Source organism: Moschus berezovskii, chromosome 12 (assembly GCF_049115385.1).
Source record: "Moschus berezovskii isolate FMDL1 chromosome 12, NW_MosBer_1.0, whole genome shotgun sequence".
Taxonomy (NCBI): Eukaryota; Metazoa; Chordata; class Mammalia; order Artiodactyla; family Moschidae; genus Moschus; species Moschus berezovskii.
In genome coordinates this window covers 23,237,184-23,261,627 of record NC_142471.1, presented here as the reverse complement: position 1 = coordinate 23,261,627, position 24,444 = coordinate 23,237,184, and the positions used below count along the sequence as shown (strand labels likewise).

The following is a 24,444-nucleotide window of genomic DNA, read 5'->3' as shown; positions in this document are numbered from 1 at the left end:
TTGGAATAATTTTTCCTGACTGGAAATGTATGTTTATGTATTGCTTTCGTGCTTGTCCACTGTTAGGTAAGCTTGATAGGATCCAGAATTGTTTTATCTTTTATTTATAACTGTGGGCAAGACAGTCAGTTTTAAGAGATCAGTACATTTCTTGAATGAATAAAATAGACATAAATGCTATATACCTTCTCCCTCAGGGTTCTTTTGAATATAATAGTAAATTCTGGGAAAGTGTTATGTAATCTGAAGTTCTATACAAATATGTTAATCATATTTCCTTTTTAATAAAAAGTGTGGCTTCAGGAGCTAATAGTTATGGGTTTCAAGTTCTCTTTCTAAACAACATGTTTCTTTAACAGACTGCTCAAACTTTTTAAGTTTTTATCAAATACTAGTAATGCCTACTTCAAAAAACTCTTATTTAGAGGCAATAACAAGTCATCAAAAGCTAAGCAATGAAATGCCATGTGCAAAACATTCTTTAATAAACTTATTGTAGCAGTAATGTGATATGCTGGACTTCCCAGGTGGCTCAGTGGTAAAGAATCCACCTGCAATGCAGGAGACACGAGTTTGATCCTTGGGTTGCAAAGATCCCTAGAGAAGGAAATGGCAACCCACTACAGTATTCTTGCCTAGGAAATCCTATGGGCAGAGGAGCCTGATGAGCTATACTCCATGGGGGTCACAAAAGAGTCAGACATGACTGAAGTGACTAAACAACAACAACAACGTGATATGCCAGTTTCACTGGCTTTTTTGACTGGAGTATAGAGAAAAAGACAAGAACTTCCTTGTTTACCTGTTTTCATGGAGGATAGTCTGGTTGTAAGCAGAAACTAAATATATTAAATTGAAAAAATGTTAATGAAAGAACAGTTTAGAGAATGCAGAAAAACATAAAAAGAGAGGTGAATAACTGGGGATTTGTCAGTCTTTTTCTGTGGAATTCAATCAACAATATTCACTTCATCATAGACTTTCAGTTTGCTTCTATTTTCAAATGTAAATCCTTGTATCAGGTGTTTACAATTTTGGACAAGAAACCAAAGTCAGATATTATATCTTGGGCATTAGAAAACTCATGGCAAATACATATTTTCACTGCTTCAGCATAATCAAAAAGTATTATTTGGAGCTTTCTGGTAGTGAGAGGCAAATGTTAAAATATATTTGTTTAAAAATAAAAACTTTGTAAAAAGTTTATTACGCACACAAAGTACTATGGTAAAAGAAAAATCACACTTAGAGTTTATAAAATATGTTATTGTGCTTTTGATTATGGAAAAGTAGTATTTTGAAATTTAAATCTTAACATTTAAATAATTTTTATAAAGAGTATTCACTACAAGTTGTAAAAAACACTATGTGCAATTAACTATTGATAGTATAAGAAAACATTAAGAAGAAACATAAGTAGAATCATCAATAATCAGTTGAATGACTCTGAAGCAAAGAATTTTATATCAATTTTCACCTTCTGAATTTATGAATATTTCACAATACACTGTGAGTTACTTTTAAAGTTGAGCAGTGAGCCCAACCCTGTTTCTCCAACAACCTTTAAACACCAGCAATCTGCCAAGGTATGCTACTTATTTCTAATTATTATTTTATCTAGTTATTTAATAAAATGGATAAAATTCTGACCCCCAAAACTAAACATGATTTTCTCTGAATGATTATTTGCAGAAAGATCTTCCAATATAAAATAATTGATTTGTTTTTCAAATCTAAATTTTATTTCTATCTCTACAAAAATATGGCCCCAAACAATTAAGAATCATTGAAGCAGAGTCTGGAGTTTGACTACCATGTGGAACAATTCTGAGGGACCTTATTTACATCCTAGTCTCTGTGAACGGGGTCTTCTCCAGTTGTACAATAAAAGCCTAACCAGCTGTTCATGGTGACCTTTGGAAGGCAAAGCTATTGTTCTCAGAGACTTGCCAGCCATGATAATAAATAATGTAAGTGTGATTATAAGAGGTCACAAGCTTGGGAGATGCTTATATTTGTTTACTTCTTAGCACAAAGGAGTCTTTTTCTCAGCTATTTCATCTAAAATACCAGTATATACTTCATTTTGTGGTGGTGGTTTAGTCGCTCAGTCATGTCCAACTCTTGTGACCCCATGGACTGTAGCCCCCCAGGATCCTCTGTCCATGGGATTCTCCAGGCAAGAATACTTGAGTGGGTAGCCATTTCTTTCATTTCGTATTCTTCCTTATTTCTGTTTCTTCCTTTGTGCATATTTAACAATATGTCCCTTTTGCATGATATTAGAAGTATCTGTTAAATCATGAGATCATATTTATAGGGATATCAGAAGACATAGAATATTACATATAAAAGAGAAATGTGTTTTTGGATTTTTTTTCTTTTTAATGTTGTGAACAGAAAGTCTCAAGATAGAGGAAGGAAGAGGGGATCAAGGCATGCACCAAAGTTTTAGTGATATGCAGAGATTCAAACTGTGAATATACCATGTTCACCAGGACAGCTGGTGGCCAAGGGCTGTGGAGTTAGCCAGAGGGATAAGGAACTGAAAAAGCTAAAACAAGGATTTATAAGAGTCCATTCAACTTACATTGGTTGAGTGTCTCTTATGTTAAAGATGGCTAACATATTTTACTTATACATTATTTAAAGTAAAATATACATCAAAGGGAGCAATGTGCCAACAGGCAAGGAGCAGAAAATTTAAAATCAAACAGGCAAGATAAAGAAGTATATGAATGGAAAAAAGTAAGTATCAGTTGCTAAGTCATGTCTTACTTTTTGTGACCCCATGGACTGTAGCTTGCCAGCCTTCCCTGTCCATGGAATTCTCTAGGCAGCAATACTGGAGTTGGATTGACATTTCCTTATTCAGAGAATCTTCCTGACCAGGTCTGCCACATTGCAGGCAGATTGTTTACCATCTGAGCCCTAAGGGAAGTCCTAGGAACATGGTAAACCCAACCCAAATATTACAACTACTGAGATTTGAAGGAATTAAAATGACAGTCTAAAGCCAGTGGCAGCTGTGGTGCTGGAGTGACTTTGAGGAGATACCCCATGTCCAAGGGCAAAGGAGAACTCCAGCAAGATGGTAGAAGGGGCAAAATCACCTTCAGAATCAAACCCCATACCCACCAGAAACACCCAGAGGGCTCAGACAAACCTTGTGTGGGCCAGGACTCAGAGACCTCATAGAGACTGAGACAGAACTGTGTTTGTATCTCCTGTCTAGGTATGGGTCAGCAGTGGACTGCTGCAGGGACAGGGGCTCTGGGTGCAGTAGACCTGCGTATGGCATAAGCCCTCTTGGAGGAGGTTGACATTAACCCCATCATAGAGCCACCACTACTTACACAGGACTGGGGAAACAGACTCTTGGAGGGCACAAAACAAAACCTTGTGTGCACCAGGACCCAGGAGAAAGGATCAGTGACCCCACAAGAGACTGACCCAGACTTGCCCGTGAGTGTCCAGGAATCTCTGGTGGAGGTGTGGGATGGCGGTGGCCTGCTGCAAGGTTGGGGGTACTGAAAGTAGCAGTGCATGCATGGGACCTTTTGAAGGAAGTCGCCATTATCTTCACTACCCCCACCATAGTTTGGCCTCAGATCAAACAACAGGGAGGAAACATAGCCCCGCCCATCAACAGAAAATCAGGCTAAATATTTACTAAGCATGGCCCTGCCCATTAGAATAAGACCCAGGTTCCCCTGCAGTCAGTCTCTCCCATCAGGAGGCTTCCATAAGCCTCTTATCCTTCTTCATCAGAGAGCAGACTGAATCAAAAACACAAGCACAGAAAATTAGCCAATCTGATCACATGCCCAGAGGCTTGTCTAACTCAATGAAACTATGAACCATGCCCTGTTGGACCACCCAAGATGGATGGGTCATGGTGGCGAGTTCTGACAAAACATGGTCCACTGGAGAAGGGAATGGCAAGCCACTTCAACATTCTTGCCTTGAGAATCCCATGAACAGTATGAAAAGGCAAAATGATAGGACACTGAAAGATGAACTCCCCAGACTGGTAGGTACCCAATATGATGCTGGAGATCAGTAGAGAAATAACTCCAGAATGAATGAAGTGATGGAGCCAAAGCAAAAACAAACCCAGTTGTGGATGTGACTGGTGATGGAAGTAGAGTCCGATCCTGAAAAAGCAGTATTGCATAGGAACCTGGAATGTTAGGTCCATGAATCAAGGCAAATTGGAAGTGGTCAAATAGGAAATGGCAAGAGTGAACATCAACATTTTAGGACTCAGCGAACTAAAGTGGCCTGGAATGGGTGAATTTAACTTAGATGACCAGTATATCTACTTCTGTGGACAAGAATACCTTAGAAGAAATGAAGTAGCCATAATAGAAAAAAAAAAAAAAGAGCCCAAAATGCAGTACTTGTATGCAATCTCAAAAACGATAGAATAATCTCCGTTCATTTCCAAGCAAACCATTCAATATCACAGTAATCCGAGTCTATGCCTCGACCAGTAATGTTGAATTAACTGAAGTTGAATGGTTCTATGAAGACCAACAAGACCTTTTAGAACTAACACCCCAAAATGATGTCCTTTTCATTATAGGAGACTGGAATGCAAAAGTAGGAAGTTAAGAAATACCAGGAGTAATGGGACAAATTAGGCCATGGAGTACAGAATGAAGCAGGGCAAACGCTAATAGAGTTTTGCCTAAAGAAGGCACTGGTCATAGCAGACACCCTCTTTCAACAACACAAAAGAAGACTCTACACATGGACATCACCAGATGGTCAACCCCATAATCAGGATAATTATATTCTTTGCAGCCAAAGATGGAGAATCTCTATACAGTCAGCAAAAACAAGACCAGGAAGTGACTATGGCTCTTGAACTCCTTATTGCCAAATTCAGACTTAAATTGAAAAAAGTAGGGAAAACCACTCGACCATTCAGGTATGATCTAAATCAAATCCCTTACGATTATACAGTGGAAGGGACAAATAGATTCAAGGGATTAGACCTGATAGAGTGCCTGAAGAACTATGGACGAAGGTTCGTGACATGGTATAGGAGGCAGTGATCAAGACTATCCTTACCCAAGAAAAAGAAATGCAAAAAGGCAAAATGGTTGTCTGAGGAGGCCTTACAAATAGCTGAGAAAAGAAGAAAAGCTAAAGGCAAAGGAGAAAAGGAAAGATATACCCATTTGAATGCAGAGTTCCAAAGAACAGCAAGGAGAGATAAGAAAGCCTTCTTCAGTGATCAATGCAAAACAATAGAGGAAAACAATAGAATGGGAAGGACTAGAGATCTCTTCAAGAAAATTAGAGATACCAAGGGAACATTTCATGCAAAGATGGTCTCAATAAAGGACAGAAATGGTATGGACCTAACAGAAGCAGAAGATATGAAGAAGAGGTGGTAAGAATACACAGAAGAACTATACAAAAAAGATCTTCATGACCCAGATAATCATGATGGTGTGATAACTTACCTAGATCCAGACATCCTGGAATGCTAAGTCAATTGGGCCTGAGGATACATCGCTAGGAACAAAGCTAGTGGAGGTGATGAAATTCCAGTTGAGTTATTTCAGATCCTGAAAGATGATGCTGTGAAAGTGTTGCACTCCATATGCCAGCAAATTTGGAAAACTCAGCAGTGGCCACAGGACTGGAAAAGGTCAGTTTTCATTCCAATCCCTAAGAAAGGTGACACCAAAGAGAGCTTCAACTACAGCACATTTCCACTCTTCTCACACGCTAGCAATGTAAAGCTCAAAATTCTCCAAGCCTGGCTTTAACAGTACGTTAACCATGAACTTCCAGATGTTCAAGCTGGGTTTAGAAAAGGCAGAGGTACCAGAGATCAAATTGCCAACATCTGTTGGATCATACAAAAAGCAAGAAAGTTCCAGAAAAATATCTGCTTCTGCTTTATTGACCACGACAAAGCCTTTGACTGTGTGGATCAAAGCAAACTGTAGAAAATTCTTAAAGAGATGGGAAAACAGACCTCTTGACCTGCCTCCTGAGCAATCTGTATGCAGGTCAAGAAGCAACAGTTAGACCTGGACATGGAACAACAGACTGGTTCCAAATCAGGAAAGGGATACGTCAAGGCTGTATATGTTAACCCTGCTTATTTAACTTATATGTAGAGTACATCATGAGAAATGCTTGGCTGGATGAAACACAAGCTGGAATCAAGATTGCTGGGAGAAATATCAACAACCTAAGATATGGAGATGACATCACCCTTATGGTAGAAAGTGAAGAAGAACTAAAGAGCCTCTTGATGAAAGTGAAAGAGGAGAGTGAAAAAGTTGGTTTAAAGCTCAACATACCGAAAACTAAGATCATGGCATCTGGTCCCATGATTTCATGGCATATTCCTGGGGATACAATGGAAACAGTGTCAGATTTTATTTTTTTGAGTTCCAAAATCACTGCAGTAGTGGCTGAAGCCATGAAAATAAAAGTTGTTTGCTCCTTGGAAGAAAAGTTATGCCCAACCTAGAGACCATATTAAAAAGCCAACATTACTTTGCCGACAAAGGTCTGTTTGGTCAAAGCTTTGGTTTTTCCAGTAGCCATGTATGGATGTTAGAGTTGGACTATAAAGAAAGCTGAGTGCCGAAGAATTGATGCTTTTGAACAGTGGTGTTGGAGAAGACTCTTGAGACTCACTTGGACAGCAAGGAGGCCCAAGCAGTCCATCCTTAATGAAATCAGTCCTGAATATTCATTGGAAGAACTGATGTTGAAGCCTAAACTCCAATACTTTGGCCATCTGATGTGAAGAACTGACTCATTTGAAAAGACCCTGATGCTGGCAAATATTTAAAGCGGAGGAGAAATGGACGACAGAGGGTGAGATGGTTGAATGGCATCACCAACGGACATGAGTTTGAGTAAGCTCTGGGAGTTGTGATAGACAGGGAAAACTGGCATTCTGCTGTCCATGGGGTCACAAAGAATCAAACACAACTGAGTGAGTGAACTGAATTGAACTTAAAGCCAGTGAAACAGCTGAGACTCACTGGTTAAAAATAATCTTCATAATGAGGATGATAACGATGATCATGATTATACTTAGCAAATGTAGCAAATACTTATGCATCAGTTGCTCAACCAGACATTTTATACTGAATGCTATGTTAAACCTCACAACAATCCCACAATATGAATAAAATCTAGGCTTGATGATGGCTCAAAATGCCAACTTTATTATTGGCAGTTGGATTTGAGAATGCAATGAACTCTATGAATAAACTAAACTCCTAATGGCCTTCTTAATGGTATTTCCTCAGAATTAAACTCCCTCACTCAGCTTTAGTCACAAAATGAAAGTCTATTCTCACCAAAGGGAGCAGATAAACTAGGTTATGTTTAAATATACTATTTTCTCACTCTTAAAAATATATACGAACTATATTTGAAGAAAGTAAGGAGTGGAAGAAAATTGTTTCAGTTAGAAATTGCATTTGAGTACTATGCTGGGAAAGAGTGAGGGTAAGAGGAGAAGGGGGTGACAGAGGATGAGATGGTTGGATGGTATCACTGACTCATGAGACATGAGTTTGAGAAAACTTAGGAAGATAGGGAAGCCTGTTGTGCTCTAGTTCATGGGGTCACAGAGAGTCAGATACCACTTGGCACCTGAACAATTAGTAACTGACACACCCAGTGACTTAAACACCATGTTTTTGTTACATGACAAGAATTTTGGAGTACATGATTTACTGGCCTTAGGATATCAGAGTAAGGATACTGTGAGTCTTGAATTTAAAATATGGTTGCCTAAACAATCATGCTCATATTCCATGCTATAGGAATAAAAAAAGGCAAAACTGTAAGAGTGAGGTTAGTGTGTATCTGCACAGCGCAACCACCACTACCCCACCACACTCCTTATATAAAGAGGTTTCTCAGCACTTCTTCCCAGTGAGTTGCATATACATTTCATTGATCAATATCATATGGGCACTTCTAGCTGGAAGGTGGGCATGCTATGTAGACTTTAATTTTACAATAGCTGGATATATTGTTTCTGGATGTATTAGGGTTCTGTTACTACAGAAAGGAGACTGAATATTGAGTAAATAAGCAGGTATTATGGGATAGGGAATGTTAATTCCTTAGTGTATTTTAAGAAAATAGCAACCCACTTCCATATTCCTGTTTGGGAAATTCCATGGACAGAGGAGCCTGGTAGGCTATAGTCCATGGAGTCACAAAAGAGTTGTACACAACCTAGCAGCTACACAACAGAAACAATGACAAAAAGTTCCCTTATGAAAATATAATAGAGCTCTAATCTCTGACATTATGACCCCCAATTTATAGTTCACCTATTTGAGGCTTAGAAAAGCTAAATAACTTGCCCAATATTACATGTACAGAAAGTGGATTTATTGTCAAACCTAGAAATGCCTTTTTTAAGAATCTAACTTGGTAAGCATTTGCTACCTCTTTCTTTCTTCAGGTGTAATTCAAGAACTTTGGGACTACAAGTCAATGAGGAGTGAAGAAAAATAGTTCTTCCTTTAAGATGCAATAATGTGAGAGTCAATTTACCACTGGGACTCAGAGAAGTTTTGAGCTAGTGATTTGTTTTCAAAATATGTTATCTTTTGGCTTGCATCAGAATCATTTCACCAAATACTGGGAATGCAGCCTGGTGACTGCATTATAAGAAGCTACAAAGAGCACCCATATATGCATTCTAGAACTTGGCACTTCTAGAGAGGATGACATTGCTCCCATCTAAGTGTGGAAACATTTTTGGAGAAGGTGGTGTTTAAGTTAGTTTTTAGAGAGTAGGGATACTTGGAAACCTGAAAATAAAAGTTCACATGGAAGGAGTAGGTTGAGGGATGACATAGATGAAGAACAGTATGTGGTGTGTAGACATCAGAGAGGAAGTTTGAAGTGCACAAAGGTAACTGGGAGCAATCAGATTAAAATGAAGGGAGAGTGGAGTAATTGGTTTCAAATGATCACAAGAGCAGAATAGAAAGAAAGCCAGGTGCACTGGACTTAAAGACATACGCACAGGTATGGAAATTGTTGGTGACCACCAGGAATACAGAACATGAGTTATTTTATAAGAAAATATCATTTATCCAAATTAGAATATATATATATATAAATATATATTTTTTATTTATATTTGTATAATTATTTTTGTAACTCAGCAACTCTGTCTGCAAATGACCTTACCCTGCTGATTTCATGGACTATTCATAGATGATTTGGTTTTAGGGACAAAAGGCAAAGTAAAACCCTGATATCCCACTGGGTCAGCTGCAAAGAAGCTTCATGAGCAAAGGAAATAAGGACTTCCATGCAGAGAGGGGTCTGTAGGTGAATTTAAAACTTTCCAAGGAGTATTTTCAAGTATACTCCACAGTGCTCTATACCTCTTTTACATTTCTTCCAATATATGGTTCACATAATTCCTAAAATGTATGGACTTAATAAATATCACACTTTATGACATAAAAGAAAAATGTATTATTGAATATGATTAAATACCACTCTCTATTGTGTCATTTCATAAAAATCACCAGGAGCTTTTGGAGATTGTTTTCATTACCTTGGCTAATGGAAAATTCAAATATCATTTCCAACAGAACACCTTAGAAATAAATCACTATACATTGCTTGACTGTTCATGTCTTTGACATTAAACCACACTAATTGGATAAATTAAAAAGGAATCTAGTACAGTTTACAAGTATTTCTATAAAATTGTATGATGAACAACCCCAAATGAACTGAGGCTTAGTAGAAATGACAAAATTTAACTAACCATAAATTTATTATGAGAAAAAAAATTTAAGTTATTCAAAGGCATGCACTGGACACTCATATATTAAACTCCTGCTCCTGCTCCTGCTAAGTCACTTCAGTCGTGACCGACTCTGTGTGACCCCACAGACGGAAGCCCACCAGGCTCCCCTGTCCCTGGGATTCTCCAGGCAAGAACACTGGAGGGGGTTGCCATTTCCTTCTCCAATGTGTGAAAGTGAAAAGTGAAAGTGAAGTCGCTCAGTCGTGTCCGACCCTTAGCGACCCCACGGACTGCAGCCTACCAGGCTCCTCCATCCATGGGATTTTCTAGGCAAGAGTACTGGAGTGGCTTGCCATTGCCTTCTCCACATATATTAAACTACTGAATACTTATTCAAAATATTCTTATTTTCTCTTTATTTTAATTTATTTAATACAATCTTTCCATACCTGAAATTTGGTATGTGAATTTCATTACATTGTCTAACTGATCATTAGTCTATACTGATTAAAATTTTGCTTAGTATAAGTATGAATTCCTGAAAGAAATAAGATTAAAAGTTGAGAATGATGCAAAAGTTAACTATTCTGCTCTTGATAATGTCTATATTTTATATGTTTTTATCTATCTTAAAATTAGTTTTAATATCACTAATCATTCTGTTATTTAATTCTGTTTAAATAAAAGTTATATATAATTAAATTTATTCTGTATTCAGCAGTTCATGAGAAAACTTAACAGATTTTGGCTCAGACAACAAGGTAAATCTGTATTCAGTCTTTTAAAAATACTTATCTGCTGACTGGATAATTGAAATCTAGGGAAGGACTGGGGGTGGGGGGAGAAGGGGTGACAGAGAATGAGATGGCTGGATGGCATCACTAACTCGATGGACATGAGTTTGAGTGAACTCCGGGAGTTGGTGATGGACAGGGAGGCCTGGTGTGCTGTAATTCATGGGGTCGCAAAGAGTCGGACACGACTGAGTGACTGAACTGAACTGAAAATTGAATATTTTAAATTAAATAGGTTTGTTAAGATGAGGGGAACAAAAGAGTGACTGACTTTAAAATCTTTTCAAAGACTTGCATAAGAATATCATTTACTTGCGTTTATGTTTTAGATTTTTATCATGTTTTTGGGAATATAGGCTTTAGCTTTTCCAGTACTTAGAAGAATAAACTTATAATTTTGTTTAGTGGGCAGAACATTACAGAATAATTTTCTCTTTGGATCAGAATGTGAGTTAACAAGAAATTCTTAAGTTGGTTTTTATCAATCTCATCCTTTTCTATCACATCTGGCCTGAAATTTAACCAAGTTAGTAACACATTTTGTGGTATATATCTGAAATACTGGAAGTAATTAGCAAGTTGTATGTGGACACTCATCTAATTATTATTGATTTTCAAATAACAACATGTAAATACACACATACATTGATGGGAAATAAAACATTTGGAGCCACTTAACTCTGAGTTGGTTCAAATACAGTTTGCATTAAAATTTGTCATTTAACTCCTTTCAAAATGCCTGTTTTTGAAAAAGAGAATAAGCCCTACCTTGCATGATTGTGGTAGACATTAGAAGTAGAATATACAAAAAGCCTTACACAAATCTGACCCATATTTTGCACCTCATTCAGGTAGCTGTTGTTAGTAATATCAGAATGGGAACAGAAGAGTGGATGCATTCTTTAAATAGTCATTACAGGTTGTAATGTTAGGATTGGGATTACTGAAATTTCTTAATTTATTTTTTATTGGAAGCTAATTATTTAACAATATTATATTGGTTGGTTTTGCCATACATTGACATGAAAGCCAGTATTCGCTCACTAAATATTTGTAGCTAAGAGATAAATTACTTCTTTATAATGGAAAAAAAAAGACACAATACACAATTTTCAGTAAAATTGATCAATAAATCACCATCAGTTCATTTCAGTTCAGTCGCTCAGTCGTGTTTGATTCTTTGCGACCCCATGGAGTGCAGCTTGCCAGGCTTCCCTGTCTATCACCAACTCCTGGAGTCTGCTGACAGATGACACAATATGTATGGGAATGAATAAAACAAAAAGCCTTATCAGAGTCAAGTATACATCTCAGTCATATATATTAATCTCCCCCATTCTCCAGTTACTACAAGAAAGCAAATAACAATTAATGAAATAATGAATCATTGAATATTTCCCTTGTCTAAAATGTGTGATCCATTACAATGAGAGGCTCCTGGACTTTGTCCTCAAAGGCCTCTTGATGAAAGTGAAAGAGGAGAGTGAAAAGGTTGGCTTGAAGCTCAACATTCAGAAAATGAAGATCATGGCATCTGGTCCCATCACTTCTTGGGAAATAGATGGGGAAACAGTGGAAACCGTGTCAGGCTTTACTTTTTGGGGCTCCAAAATCACTGCAGATGCTGATTCTAGCCATGAAATTAAAAGACGCTTACTCCTTGGAAGGAAAGTTATGACCAACCTTGATAGTATATTAAAAAGCAGAGACATTACTGTGCCAACAAAGGTCCGTCTAGTCAAGGCTATGGTTTTTCCCGTGGTCATGTATGGATGTAAGAGTTGGACTGTGAAGAAAGCTGATCGCCAAGAATTGATGCTTTTGAACTGTGGTGTTGGAGAAGACTCTTGAGAGTCCCTTGGACTGCAAGGAGATCCAACCAGTCCATTCTAAAGGAGATCAATCCTGGGTGTTCATTGGAAGGACTGATGCTAAAGCTGAAACTCCAATATTTTGGCCACCTCATGCGACGAGTTGACTCACTGGAAAAGACTCTGATGCTGGGAGGGATTGAGGGTAGGAGGAGACGGGGACGGCAGAGAATGAGATGGCTGGATGGCATCACTGACTCAATAGACACGAGTTTGAGTGAACTCTGGGAGTTGGTGATGAACAGGGAGGCCTGGTGTGCTGTGGTTCATGGGGTCGCTAAGAGTTGGACACGACTGAGCGACTGAACTGAACTGAACTGAATACATATTGTGTGCCTTTATGTCAATATTACAGCAGGTTTTGGAGTTACAGATGTATCTACCCTCATGGACCAAGGCTTGTATAAAAGCGACAGACAATAAATAAGTAATCAAGTGACTAAATCATTACTCATGCAAAGTGTTATAGGGCTTTAGATAGATTGATCAGAGAAGGCCTCATGGAGCTGATGACATTTGAGCTGAGATTTAAGATGAGAAGGAGCCAGACATTGGACTAACTGAGAAAAGAACGCTATAGACACACTACAGAAAAGAACACAAGTGCCAAGGCCTTGAGGCTGAAGGGTTTTATCTTTCAGTATAAGTGAGATCAACATGGTTGTAGTGTGAGTGAGTAAAAGGAAGATGATTTGGGTGATGTGGGAAGCCCATGATGTGAAGTTTGAGGTTTATCCTAAGTTCACTGGGGACTCTCATTTAATTCTCCCTGAAGGAGCAAATCTTAGAGTTAAAAATCAGGGAAACTAGTCACTTACTATCTATCCAGTCTTTTGAGCACAGTTTTTATCTACTCTGGACTTCAGAGCTAATGATGCCCACATCACAGACTTTTTACCAGAGACAGAATTAAATGGAATATGCTAGAAAGTGTTCTATGATAGTGCCCAGCCCATAGGCAGATTTTATTATTTTAAATAGGGCAGACCGAAGGTGCGTGCCCTCTTTCCTTAACCAACACTGTTTCTGTTCCTTTATTTGATAAAGAGAAGCTTATACTCATCTATGTGATTTTATTTTAAAATTCACCATGGTAAAGGCCTGTCTCTAGGAACTTCAGAAGGTAATGTGTCTGAGCTCTCACCTCATTCCTTCCCATGTGGAACATCATTTTTATATCCTCTTCAACATGTCAAACAATTGTCGACCTTTGAAAGGATCTGCAGTCCACATACTCTGAGTTTATGAAGTTTTAACCCTTCACTTTTTGCAACAGCCTTCCTATTCACCACTGCTAATGTATTAATGCACACACGCACACACACACACTTTTCTAGACTGGAATGAGAATAATGAAGCATCTAAAAATGTGGCTCAAAAATGAGAAAGGTTGGAGGTTGGTATAGGCAGGGTATTATATCCCTGATATAATAACCCAGGCCTAACTAGATGGCAGATATAGAAAAATTTAGGACTCAGAATCTTTGCCTTTTAGTGAATGAGGCTGAAGAGTGTGAAAGGAGACTAATCATGGAAACAAATGACACAAAAGAGTGTATCCTGGATATTAAGCAGACACTTTATAGATACTCAAGAATTAAGAAAAGAGAAAAATCCATTTGAATTAATTAGATGAAAATAATTATACTTACAACCATTTATAAAATGGCCTATATACGGCTAATTATCATATATACAAAAGCTCTTAGGCTTGCCTTTAATAGTGATATGTAGCAGCTTTGTTTAGTTGTAAGTTTTAATAATTGGAGCATTAACCTGTATTCAGCTATGCTTCAATTCCTATGACTCAAGTTGCAAGTCATCTACCAAAAATTAAAAGATATAGAATATGGTTTTTAAAATCTTCTTAGGCATCTAAAGGTCAGGGATTGGGAAAGGTTAAAAGACTCCCAAATTCCTCATGATAATAACTTTTGGAGAACAAAGAGAAAGAATGATTATTCCTTGTTACTTCTCCAATTCCAAGCATTCTATGGATATTGGGCCCATGTAGAAATTTATATTTATGGCAGTCTTCCTGCATCTAATACTGAAACTCCTGGCATTACCATGTTCCTAATCCACAGCTGTATGTCACCATCATAGGTTGAAGCACATTTAACATATAGTGAGGCTCTGCTAGAGCTTTCAGATCAAGGCGCTGTCACTATATTAAGTGAAATAAAACACTATGCTATTATTCTTATTCTTGAAGCCTTTGGGTTCACTGCCATGTGTTCTGTGTGCAACTGGCTTAGCTAAAGCACCTAATACCTACAGATGGTTTCATCTGCTGATTCCTTCACTGACCAATACATCCCAGAGCTGTGGAGTCTGGGATTTGTTCTCAGTTGGTTGGGAACTCTCATTTAACCCTCCTCAAAGTCCCATGAAATAGAACTAAATTCTAGACGTAAAAGTCAAGTAAACCTGTCACTTACTAGCTGTCCAATATTGAGCCTGGTTTTTGTCTTTTCTGAGTTTCACAGATAATTACAGCCACAAAGCCTTTAGAAGTTCAGCTGCTCAGCTTTGCCTTACACCTGGACATGATTCTGCCCATGTTGCTTTCAGGTAGTGTGAATTACCATAGAGGGAAAATGCCGTCAACCTAAAATGGCGATAAAAGCAAGAAACTCTTTGGTGTGTGGTTTCCTCTTGACCAGAATAAAAAAAAAAAAGAAGCAATCCTAAGGTAGCTGCTCATGCATTTGGGTTTTCAGTTCTAACTTTGTCATCTGCTCTGCAGGATCTATAGAGTATCCAGCCTCCTTTATGTATCTATGCATAAAATATTTTGGATGTGTAGTTAATTGATGCTAATGATTGTGGGATACACTCTGCTTGTATTATAGCAGGATGTAAAATATCGTTGCATTTGGAACCATGATCTAAGTGAAACTGAGTCAACGCTATTTCTACAAGAAAGAGTTAAGTTAAATATAAATCATTGTTATTGGCTAACTGGAATACACCCTGGAATAGTTAGGTATAGATGTTTGCTTTTGTGTTGCTGTCTTCAAACCATGGTGGAAGAGGCCATGATGAACACATAATAAGATATTTGCGAAACTGAATTTACCAAAACACAGATTTCCAAGGAAATCTTGCCATGTGTGATAGAATGTACCCAGTTTTCTGAGAAAATTATTATGTATTATTACTCAAAGGAAAGCAATTTAGAAAGAAACTTTAGTGTACAGAGATGGATGTTGGTAAAGTACTGAATTAAATTTAGAATTAGAAGACATGGATTCAGTCTGTATAATGTTGAGCAAATCAGTCTCTGTAGGCCTCAGACTTTTTCTGTTCTGATAAATGAGAATGATATTCCTATATCTAAATCACAAAATTACATAAAAGCTCAGATGAGACCCCAACTATGTAAGTATTTTGTAGATAAGAAAATGGTAAAGGCATGGAAGTATTATCAAAGTTTTAAGATCTGCAGTCTGCAAGAGAAAAAAGTGAGTTATTCTTTGTGAAAAAGTCTAGTCTTTGGAGAATATATTAGGAGAAATTATTTTTTGTCCCTAAATTTCCATCTATGTAAAGCTGTTATGTAGTTTTGGTGACAGAATCTTGAGCTCCAGAAACAGACAAAAAGTATCATTAGTATGGGTTGTTTGTGTGTGTGTCAAACTCAAGTATTTCAACCTCTGTGGCAAACTTTTGGTGAAAAGTCATGAAGATTTTAAAACGAGTATGGAGAGTAGTTCTAGGTTTCATTTTTTTTACTCACAAATATTAATAAAGTTAGACCAAAAAAAGCTGGTGTTGCTTTAAAATGCCTTCATGGGCATATTTTTACAAAGTAGATCTTTGCTGGTTCTCCTTAAGCAGATGTGAATGCCAGCCATTTTACTATTTGCAGTTGTGGTGATTTGTACAAAGATTTTTTTCTGTAGGTTAATTGAGAGTATGGGCCAAGTAAAAGAACTGTGATGGGGCTAAAATAGAATATTAAGCTATTTGGGTTGTTTAACTTTTAGATAATTTGCCATTTCCCTTGAGTAGAAAAAGTAACAGTTATTAAGAAAGAGCATATGTTGACTTTAAACTAAGGAGAAGCCAAAGCATTTTGATGAACTTCAAGCCACCCTAATTATTTTGTTTTAAAGCTTTGAAATAAATAATAAGGCATGAATTTTTATGGGTATTTAAGATATAGTAAATTAATCTTTCCAAGGGCTGGCCAAGAAAATTATTTTCACTGACATAATTTGTTTCTGAAAAGACAAATAGTGGAAATGTTTTAGTACAGAATGAAAAAGTAATGATGATTTTAACTATATACAAATCTATGTAAATATTATAGAAATGTGAATGGTAGTATTTTATACTATTGGAAGTCTAAATAAGGTTTCTAAGAGTCACAATTTTATAAGCTTAAAAATTGGTTAATTTTTATGTTTTTAAATCGCTATTTTTTTCAACTATTAATGATAGAATAAAGCCCTGTTTCTATAAATATACTTATCAACAGTCTTTGAGGTAAATCATTTCAAATAATTAATTCAATGTAGATATAACCATTTTCCAGCCATGAACAGTAATGACTTCTGTTTTTAAGAGTTGCAATAATCACTGCTTTTGATTTATGGATAATTTTTTAAATTAGGAAAACACTAAAATTGCAGGATAAAAAGAAAAAAATAAAACATATAAAGTATGATTAGATCAAACAGTGTATATTGGTTTATTAACAAGAACAGAAAGCACCTACTGTCCAGGGCCTGGCTGTTCTCTCTGAAACCATGTGAATCTTTTCATAAAACATGTTCTGATGAATAAAGTATCTTAATTTTGCATTTGAAAGAAAATATAGTTATAACAAAATGTAAAGCATAAAAATCCTGCCACCTACAGTAAAAACAAAGGTATGATTTAGACATGCAAGTCAGTGAAAACCCTGCACAGATGAGAGTTCAGTCCTGAAAATTAGGGAGGCTACTTGGTGATCCTGTCACCCTCTGTTCCAGGCGTGTCTCTGGCACCAGTGCCTCTGAGAACATTTAATCCAGCAGACAGTGACTGCTTAATGGAGTTGAGGAGCAGCCTGGCTTTCTTGCCACATTTGACAAAGAAGTTCAGTCTCAGCTAGTAAACCTTATTTAGGAAATGAATGCTATCCATTTGTGTACTTGCAAAGGATGTGCTTCAGGCAATGTCACAAAATGAATTATCAGGAAATAAACTAAAAATGAAACTCAGGTCTCCAGACCAATACTTTACAGTGCCTCTGATTTTTATGAACTTCATGACAAATGTCACAGTTTGCAAATGAGAATCAACAATAGGCTGCATTTATTTTCATTCTAAATCAAATTAAAATATGGCTTTGTCAGTTTAAGAAAAAGAAATAGCTAGTGAGAAAATGACATCAGGATTTGAGGTATCAAATCACTTCCATTTATTTTTTTTTTCCTTGTTTATCCTTTATTCTTGGTTCCTTAATAGCATATAACTCTGTAAACCTTTTATTTATTTATTTATTTTTTATTGGAGGCTAATTACTTTACATACTAGAGGAGATCAATCCTGGGTGTTCATTAGAAGGACTGATGCTAAAGCTGAAACTCTAATACTTTGGCAACCTCATACGACGAGTTGACTCACTGGAAAAGACTGATGCTGGGAGGGATTGGGGGCAGGAGAAGGGGACAACAGAGAATGAGATGGTTGGGTGGCCTCACCGACTTGGTAGACATGAGTTTGAGTGAACTCCGGGAGTTGGTGATGGACAGGGAGGCCTGGCGTGCTGTGGTTCATGGGACTGCAAAGAGTCAGACACGACTGAGCAACTGAACTGAACTGAAATAAACAATGTGTGACATTTTTGATATATTATACTTATAAAGAAAACTAATTTTAGCATCAAAAGTTCTTAAAAATTATTTTATATCACAGCAAAGTGTACTTCAATACGTGCTTCTTTATGAGCATGTAGAAGTCACATGTAAAAATCCACCGACACAACTATTTTACATACAAAAGAAGTTATCATGTGTAACAGAAACTATTCCAGCTCCCTGTTTTTCCCTGTACTAGATATGTAGCCTCAGACATCTGTTTCTATGCAAAGATATATAAACTGGAAATATATAGTTGTATTTACTTCAACAGCCCATACAGGCTCAATAACTGTTCCTAGAAATATTATTTTTATAACTTGGGGTCTTGAAACAGATAAAGTTTACTTCAGTTAGCAGTTCTTTTCAGCCCTGAGACGTAAGCTCATTGTTTTACATCCCTTCAGTGCAAAGTCCCTTGAGTACTAACTTGCAAGATCCTTTCAGTTCAGTTCAGTTCAGTCACTCAGTCGTGTCCAACTCTTTGTGACCCCATGAATCACAGCAGGCCAAGCCTCCCTGTCCATCACCAACTCCCAGAGTTCACTCAAACTCATGTCCATCGAGTCGGTGATGCCATCCAGCCATCTCATTCTGTCGTCCCTTTCTCCTCCTGCCCTCAATCCTTCCCAGCATCAGAACCTTTAGAAGTCCAATTAACCTTTTTATTAAGAGAGGCTGTTCAAATGTACTTTTGTATGCAGAGTTTTCAGACATATGGGTAACCAGGCTTTAATTTCTTTAAAACTTGGCTATAGTCTTTGAACCAGACATTACTCTCACATGAGAGCTGGTGAGTATACATTTTTTTTTCAGCAGTGTAAATACTCAATAGTCTTTATGGTGAGATGATTTTATAGCAGCATCTTTCACTTTTACCTTCACATATGCTGATGTGAAATCATTACGTTTTGCCCTTTAAATCTTGTTTTATTATTAAATGGAGTATGTGTGAGTCAGTATGGTTCAGTAGGAAAACAATAGATTAGGGACAACTATAAATTCTCATCTGGCAACACCTCTGATTCACTAAAGCCTTCTGTGCTATAGCCCAAAATGCATTATTGAGAAACATCAGTGCCTAAAGCTGTCATTTGAATTTCTATACTGGCAGTAATCAGAAGATACAGTACTGTAAATCTGTGGCAGTTAAAAAAGACTGAGAACAGGGAGGAACCTTACTAAATAGTTAAATCACCTCTGTGTTCAGATGAGGAGGCTAAGATGCTGACATTCAGAGATGTTACATGATTTATTGAAGGTCTAACCACAAAACCATCACTTCATGGCAAATAGATGGGGAAACAATGGAAACAGTGAAAGTATTTTCTTGGGCTCAACAATCACTGCAGATGGTGACTGCAGCCATGAAATTAAAAGATGCTTGCTCATTGGAAGAAAACCTATGACTAACCTAGACAACATATTAAAAAGCAGAGATATTATTTTGCCAACAAAGGTCTGTATAGTCAAAGCTATGGTTTTTCCAGTAGTCATGTATGGATGTGAGAGTTGGACTTTGGACTGTAAAGAAAGCTGAACATCGAAAAACCGATGCCTTTGAACTGTGGTGTTGAAGTCTCTGGAGAGTCCCTTGGATTGCAAGGATATCAAGCCAGTCCGTCCTAGAGGAAATCAGTCCTGAATATTCACTGGAAGGACTGATGCTGAAGTTGTAGCTCCAATAATTTGGCCACCTGATGCAAAGAACTGACTCATTAGAAAAGACCCTGATGCTGGACAAGATTGAAGTCAGGAGAAGAAGGGGATGACAGATGAGATGGTTGGATGGCATCACCAACTTGAAGGACATGAGTTTGAGCAAACTCTTGGAGTTGGTGATGGACACGGAAGCCTGGCGTGCTACACTCCATGGGCTTGCAAAGAGTCAGACATGACTGAGTGACTGAACTGAACTGAAACCACAAAAAACCAAGTCCAGGTGTCTGATGGCCAGTTCTGTGGTCTGAACACTGCAGGTGGTACCAAATGGAAGCTGGAAAAAATCAGCTAAGTATCTGGGCACTAGACATATTGCTTAAAATGTGGAATTTTTCTAGCCCTGTAGGTTATTTTTTTATTTGGAATCATGTGATAATCCAAATGTAGTAAAAATTGACAAGTGGCTAATTGGTTTAGTTGGGTCGGAATAGGAAGAATCACTGTGTGGCTTTGGATATTGTCAATTGAACCTTCTTGCTGAGTTGGGATCTATAGCTTAAAACAACTGAAAGGAACTGATAGATAACCAAAATGAAGCAGACAGAAGAAAGAATTCACCTTTATTATTAAGAACCTTCCATGTGTTCATCACTCTGAGCAAGTGTTTTACATTAACTGTCCCTTTTAAAGAAGTGGACAATTCTGTGTTTGTGGCGTAAGTGACTGACTGCTGTATAACCTCAGATGAATCTTTTAACCTACCTTGACCTTAGATTGCTTATTTGTAAAACAGGCAATGCCTAAACTGACTACTTCATAATATGAAAGACCAGCTATGAAAGCTCTAGAAAAATATAAGGCACCACCTGAATTTAAAATCATATATGATTTACTTTTCTTTTCATTGAGTTTTTGTGATAGTTATATTTTGCTGAAAGGAATTTTAACATATATTTACTGACTTCATGTAGGATGGTGGGAGCAACATGACAAAGGATTAAAGATTTATTAAGGATAATTAGCTAAATGTGTAGTACACTTGAAAAAACAAGGGTAACTGTTTGCTTCACCTTGCTTTCTTGTTTCTTTATTATTATTATTTCCTGTGTCTTTATGTTGAAAGCACTGTCAGCCTTGTTTTGTACAAATCCTTTTCCGGAAATCTATAAAAAGTCCTTGGATATTGAAAATTATTAAAACCAGTGAAACTTGAATACCTAGGGACATACTATTTGTCTTCCTAAGTTGGAAATGTTATTTTCCTGTTGTGTTTCAGTCATAAACTTGGGCTCAAGCAAAGGAAGCTAATTTGGTTATCATTAAGCCAGGGCTCAGATACTAGGCAGGAGGTGAGGATCAAACTTTCAGAACAGTCAGGGACCAGGGAGAGGCAGAAGGAGGAGGGCTGAGAACCATTAAAAAAAAAGAAATTCAAACAGTTTAATTTTTCTTTTTGCTACTGAAAATATTTAGCATATCTCACAAACCATAGTATATATAGCATATGTGTTACTTAAATAATGTTAATAAATCAACTAAATATCTATGGACTTCCTTTACTATAGGACTTTCTCTCAGTCATCAGTGTCCTTAATTTTGTATTGATCATTTCTTTACCTGTTTTTATAATTGTGCATACTGAAAGTAACATAGTAATATAATACCTAGGTATGTGTTTGTAGTAAATGTGTAAGAATACACTTCAGTATTATCTTAGGATCAAAATTTATTTATTTATTCCTCTCCAACCTGTTTTTTTTAAACATATTGTTTTCAAAATGCTAACATATTCATTAATCTATTATATAAATATATTAAAATATCTTCTACTGAAAGGAACATATGGACTATTAGAACTTTTTTCTTCTTGTCTCCTTCTTTCTCTTTTCTATTATGTGTAAAAGTTCTATCAACATTTTAATTTTGATGTGTCTGGTGCAAAATATCTTTGAATATAAAATATTAATAAAAAATATTTTTGTTCATATTTAAGAACAAAAGACTAGGTCATATATTATGTGATTGTTCAGATTTAAGAGGCAATGCCAAATTATTTTCCTTTTTTTTTTTTTTTTACTTTAGGCGCGAATAAGCAGTAAAAGCAGAATTCAGGTGTTTGACAAGACTCTGTAAACAGATTTTGAATTTTGCCAGTCTATATATGTGAAACATTTAATAATATCCTCTTTCCAATTTGCATTTTCTGATCCTATCAGATTAAGCACTTTTAAAAATATGTTTGTCTACCATTCTTTTATCTTACTGTATGAAATACCAATTTGATATTGAACAATTTTCCTATTTGGGTGTTTTATTGGTTTTATGTATTTTATCTTTCCCCAGTTCAGATTTGCCTTTTCATTCTCCTTATGATGCTATTGAAGAAAAGTTCAAGTTTGCCATTTTATGGTCTCTCAATTGAGGACTTAAAAATATTATTTTATACTTGCCTCTGAAAGTTTCAAGTTTTGCCTTTCTAAGGTATTAATAAATTGTAAATATTTTTATATTGTGAAAGAAAGGTATTCTTTTTATTTTCTCCATATGCATAGATAATTGTACAAGAACTTTCTGTTATAATGCTCTTTTTATTTATGCAAAGCCAAATCTACCATATATCAAATTTACATAAAGTCTGTGCTTAGCTCTGTTTGGTTCCAGTAGCCTACATTTCCATTTCTACTATTTTACACTGCATCTTAATTGCTCTAAATTTAAAACACCTTGATAGCTAAGAGAAAGTTTCCATACCTGTCCTTTTCTTTTTTCTAAAGCATGTTGCTTATTCTTACCTTTGCTCTTACACTTTGTTGCTTTTTTCCCCTATCTTTATACATTTAATTTTATTTTTTTCTCATAGTAGTGCACAGGCAATGTTAAAGAGAAGTTGTGTTAGTACATATCCTTATTGCTTTCATCATATTTTATTTCAAAATTATCCTTTTATTTTTTCACATTTAAATGTAATATTTGCTTAGATATTTGTGGATGTGCTATACCACCAAACTAAAGATGTTATCACTCTACTCTGAATTTGATAAAAGATTGTATCATAAATTATTGTTAATCCCTGTATCTATTGAAAAGATTATATATTATTTATCCTTTCATCTGTTAATGAAGTGAATTAGAAAATTAATCAGTGTTCTAATGTTAATAACAATCTTGCAAAATAGTCTTCTGAAATAGCTTTAACTTCGGCATGGTATATATCTTATGTAATGATAATATTTCATTAGAATTTTAGTATATATGTAAATGTATCACAATTAGAATATATATGTTTTTAATTTATTTAAAAATAATTTTATATCAGTGATATTATAGATAGTGAAATTGCCCTATGCCTTTCCATTAGTGTCTCCTAAATTTAGCATCTTACTTTATCACACTACATTGGTCAAAACTAAGAATAGTATTGGTACAACACTGTTCACTCAACTGTAGACTTTATTCAGATTTTACCAGTTTTTCTTCTAATGTTCATGTTTTGTTCCAAGATCCAATCCAGCATCTCACATTGCACTTAGTTACCATGTGTTCTTAGTGTCCTACAAAATGTAGTAGTTTCTCACAATTTCCTTATTTATCTTGTCTATTCATTCACACTATCTTGATTACAATAGCTTTGTACTAAGTCTTGAAGTTGGGTAATTCAGTCCTTCAGATTTATTCTCCTTCAATATTATATTTGCTATTCAGGATCTTTTATTTTCCAGGCTAAGTTTAGAATCCATGATAACTAAAACCAGTTTAGAATCAGCTGGTTAATATCCAAAATAATGTGCTAGAATTTTGATCTGGGTTGCATTTTATGTAGATCAAGATGGAAAGAACTGATATTTTGCCGGAATCAAGTCTTTCTATCCTCTGTATACATGAACTATCTTTCCGTTTATTTGGATAGTCTTTCATTTCTTTATCAAGAGCTTAGTAGTTTTCTTTCTGTAGATCTTGCACATATTTGGTGGATTTATATTTAAGCATTTTTGGTATGCTAATGTAAATAGTATTGTGCTTTAATTTCAAATTCTAACTGTTCATTGTTGGTATATAAGAAACCAAATGACTTTTGTATATTAGCTTTTATACAAAGCTTTGTGTATACTGAATATGTGCTATAGTCATTTTTTTAATTTGAGGAATTTTAAAAAATTCTTTGGCATTTTCTACAATAATAATCGTGTTTGCAAACAAAGACAGTTTTGTTTCTTCCTTCCCTTTCCATAAGTTTTCTTTTTTTATCTTATTTGTTACCTAGGATTCCCAGTATGATGTTGAATAGAGTAGTGAGAGCAGACATCCTTGACTTGTTTCTTATCACATTCCTAGTTTGCTGAGAGTTTTTACCATGAATGGGTGTAGAATTTTGTCCAGTGCTTTTTCCACATCTATTGATATGATCATGTGATTGTTTTTCTTTCAACCATACTGATTTTGATATAGATGTAAAATTTGCTCTTACATATTTACTTCTTTAAAAT

The 24,444-nt window shown here is 36.1% G+C and overlaps 1 protein-coding gene across 3 annotated transcripts in view; it reads left to right on the top strand.

The window, feature by feature from the left end:
• Positions 1 to 24,444, top strand: part of CTNNA3 (catenin alpha 3) — a 1,978,275-nt gene that overhangs the window by 1,514,772 nt on the left and 439,059 nt on the right. The gene's annotated exons all lie outside the window — the stretch shown is intronic.